At 41.2% G+C, this 3792-nt stretch overlaps 1 long non-coding RNA gene across 1 annotated transcript; it reads left to right on the top strand.

Moving 5' to 3' along the window:
- Positions 1 to 1428: 1428 nt before the first annotated feature.
- On the top strand, positions 1429 to 2071 carry LOC311429913. Its single transcript, XR_014688468.1, has 2 exons — positions 1429 to 1545; positions 1718 to 2071. It is a non-coding gene; the product is annotated as an uncharacterized lncRNA (long non-coding RNA).
- Positions 2072 to 3792: the final 1721 nt, after the last annotated feature.

Below are 3792 nucleotides of genomic sequence, written 5' to 3'. Positions count from 1 at the left end.
CTGTTTACTGCTGGCTGTAATTAAAAGCAGTTGCTGGCAGTAGCTGGAATTCTGATTATGGGGGGGTCCCCTACAAATCAGAAATAATCCTTTGGGCAATGAATTGCCATGTGGCCAAACAGAGGGAAAGACTATCTTGCTGTCTGAGCTGCTTGCCAGTCTGGGTTTTCAACACTATTACCTGCCAAAATGAGTTGTAAGCAGTAGAAGTTTTCTTTGCACTGCATTCTTTCAGCATTGCTGAAATCACAGAAAGCATATCCACTTTTATCAGAGGGATAGGAGATAAATAACAACCTAAAAGGGCTTGTCTTATTTTTTTGCAACAAAAATCACTCAAGCTTGTATAAACCAGTTTTATCAATGTGTCTGTGCTCTGCAGGGATTGGTATGTGGCACTGTGTAAAGGAAACATATGGAGCACATCAGAGATTTTCCACTTCTCTTCTCAGAAATTAGGAAGCATGGAAAAAGTTGGATCCAGACTGCAGATGGTGGACAGCTTATTGTGTTTGTTTCATGTGCATTTCCGTATGCTACACTACATGTTAAAGCACAACTCAGTAGCCAAGGGGATGCTATTAAATTTCTTAAATCATCTATCTTTATGTCTGTTTTTTTTTTTGACAAAGACCATAAAGAGAGGTAGAACAAACAGCATGTGCTCTTTAAGGGTGCACTACATTTTTCCTCTTCTTTCTTCTTCCTTTTTGAGTTGCTCTTTCAGGTCATTAAAATGGATTATGAAGAGGTTCCTATGTATGAACAAAAGACACATCCTAAAAGAGAGGTCAAGGCATGCTCTGCTCTTGAAGTTGGCCAAGGGAAAGTATGATAACTGTTATTATGATCTGAGGGACTCTGTTGAAGAGTCCAGGTATGGTAAAACAGATAATGAACCCCTGAGAATTTGGCTTGTTTGGATGACAATGAAGTAGACACAGTAACATGGTCTTCACAGGAAGGCGGCCAAGCTGAAGTGACAAAATCCCACAGGTTCAGGGAAATGCTAAAACCAGATTTCTGTGAGCTTGTAGTTCAGGCTTGTCCCGCTTGACTTGCAGATGAGGATGAGGTGCTGGAGCTCCGGGCTGAGGGTGGACCTCCCACCCACAGAGTGCACACCCACCAGATGGTGAGCCTTGGGGAGAGTCCCAGAGACAGGGAAGACTAAGGCCATCAGCTCTTCCTTCAAGCACAGCAGCTAATGGACTTGAAAACCCAATAAAAATATTCTCCCCTGGGCAGCTTCCACCCCCCCAGTAAGAATCCAGTCCCGACAGATGCTCTGGGATCTGATACATCTAAAGGGGGCAGAAGGGGTGGAAGACTGTTGTGTGCAGGGGAAACCTACTAAAAGGTTAAATACTTTGTAATGATTGACAGCTGTTCTACTTTAAAAAAAAAAAAAAAATCACCATCCCCTTCCTCCCCATACACCACCTTGTGCTGCTTTCCCAGAGATCTCTTCTTCAGTTTCTGTGAAGTGTCAGATTGTGCCTGTGTGATGGTCATGGTGGTGTAAAGCTCTGCTGGAGGAGGATGGTAAGGGCAAGTGTTCAGGATGGACTTGACAGCCTCTGAAGTTAGGATATGGTCTTCTTATAATTGGGGAATGCTGTGAATACTAAACGAGTACAGACCAACCATTTTCCTAGTTTTTCTCTTTCAGTCCCAGTGATTCTGAAAAAGCACTTCCATGGGTTTGTTCTTACAGACAGAGCAGAGTTAGCCCCAAGAAGTGCTGGCTGTGAGGACCGTGGATTGCACAATGAATTCTGCCATTGCTAAAAAAGGAGAGGGGAAGGAGACACAAGTGGAACAGTTCTCTCATGGGACATTTTGCCAGCTGATAAAGGATGAGCTGACCAATAACTAGCTTATAGACTGCCTAAGCCACCTGAGATTACTTTTGCTCAATTTCAGAAAAGGGATCTGCTTGAAGAGTTAGCACAATACAACTCTCCAGAAGGATCAGATTGGGCTTTGATTTCAGGCTTTTAGAAGGAGGCACTGCTGGACTTCCTAAGTCCCAGCTCTCAGACAGCCTTCAACAACATAAAGTTTCTGTTCTACATTTTTCACATTTATATCATAGCTAGTATTAGGGAGAGCCAATTTTGAAGAAGCACTTGATTCTCTCACATGAAACTTCATTAGTCATGTTCCTCACTCTCACAGTCTGCTGTCTAGAGACTCTTGCCTTGCCTTTCCAAATAAGTCTCCAATGCATCTTTCACATACCCACAGACCACTCAAAGAAGGAAGAGGAAGACACATCCAAGAATAGGCAGTGTTAAAAGGTCAATGCTTTTCCAGGCTTTGATTCAGAAGATAGTCTTTTACAGATTTTCAGATTCTGAAGCCTGCTATTTTAACTCCCTGCATCTTTGAAGGAAATTTCAAGGAGATACGGTTTGGCAATAGTAACAAGAACTAATTGGTGAGCCTCATTTTGAACTTACCTGATCCTCACTCATCAGACATCTTGACTGGGATCTGCTAGCAAGGGAATCTGGGCAAAATGATTATTAGCAGGGGTACTAACAATGCACTTTTTAGTGACAGCTGGAGAGCCCCATGTGAGCACTCCCTTGTCTGAAAATCCTCCCTGCTGTGACACTGAGCACATCCTCATCATGGGCTAGAACTTGTTCCAGGGCAGATGTAAATGCCAACACATTTGGGTTTGACCCAGCCCATGACTCAACCCCAGGCCTCTATAGTGTTTTTAAAATAGCATTTTTAAAAAGGCTTTTTGTAGTGACCTACAACTTATTAACTTCTGTTTTCAGTTTTATACTGATAAAATTTGCTTTAGCTGTTGAAAAGAAAGCATCATGTTTAATTGAGAAGTGTTTCCAAATCTGTTACGCTGCAGAGACAATGGTATATTCTTTATTTAAGCAGCAGCGTTAGTTAAAATGAAAGAATACCTTGATCTTCATGGTCTGAGAACCTTCTTGTTCTTTTGAAGGTACCTCTTGTGTGCAGAGGATGCCAACTTCTCCAGGGTATGAACTGATACAGGTGCATAATTAAGCAACCTGTAAAGCTCTTCTACCTTTGCTTTAAATAAGGTACTTATTGCAGAATTGCTCCAGCTGTGATGTTTCAAGGATAGAAGAAACCTGTAGCCTGAAACGTTTTAGTAGAATAAAGCTCAGGTGTTACGTACTTAATACACAAATTACTTTTTAAAGATATTCTCTCTTCCCCAAATTTTGCCTTGTTAAGCATAAAAATGTTTGATAGAAAACTTGATCTTAAAAACAGTGGGTGAGCTGCATATCTTGGCATCTGCAAGTACCTTTCCCTGATCCCAAGGACTGAATTCCTTCCACGCTGAATTCCCTTAGATCCCTTCATTTATCTTAGAAATAAGCCAGTATAAAGTAATTTGAGAATATTATCTATCAGTGTTCATACTGATGACTAATACTGAGTGATTCAAGCAGTGAGCATAATGTTATGGAGTATCACTTACACATCTATAAGCAGTAGAAGTCTGGATTCATAATGCAAGCATTCAAAATTATTTTGAAAGATATAATTCTGGCAATGTTAAAACAAAATAAAAATGTCAGTAACAATTTCCATGGAAAAAAAGATATTTTCCTACTGCTACATCAATGGTGTGAAAGTTACGTAAGTCTGACACTTGACTGTGGCCAGCAGCACTCTGTGTTGTCAGGTGTGCCAGATGTCAGAGCCAAATAATCTGTCACCTGAATACACAGCATGCCTTCTTGTTCACAGACAGATTTTCAGGTCCTATGGCAGGGGCATGTT

Source organism: Aythya ferina (genome assembly GCF_964211825.1).
Source record: "Aythya ferina genome assembly, chromosome: 1".
Classification (NCBI taxonomy): domain Eukaryota; kingdom Metazoa; phylum Chordata; class Aves; order Anseriformes; family Anatidae; genus Aythya; species Aythya ferina.
The sequence above is the reverse complement of the archived record's forward strand: the minus strand, read 5'-3'. Positions and strand labels throughout refer to the sequence as shown.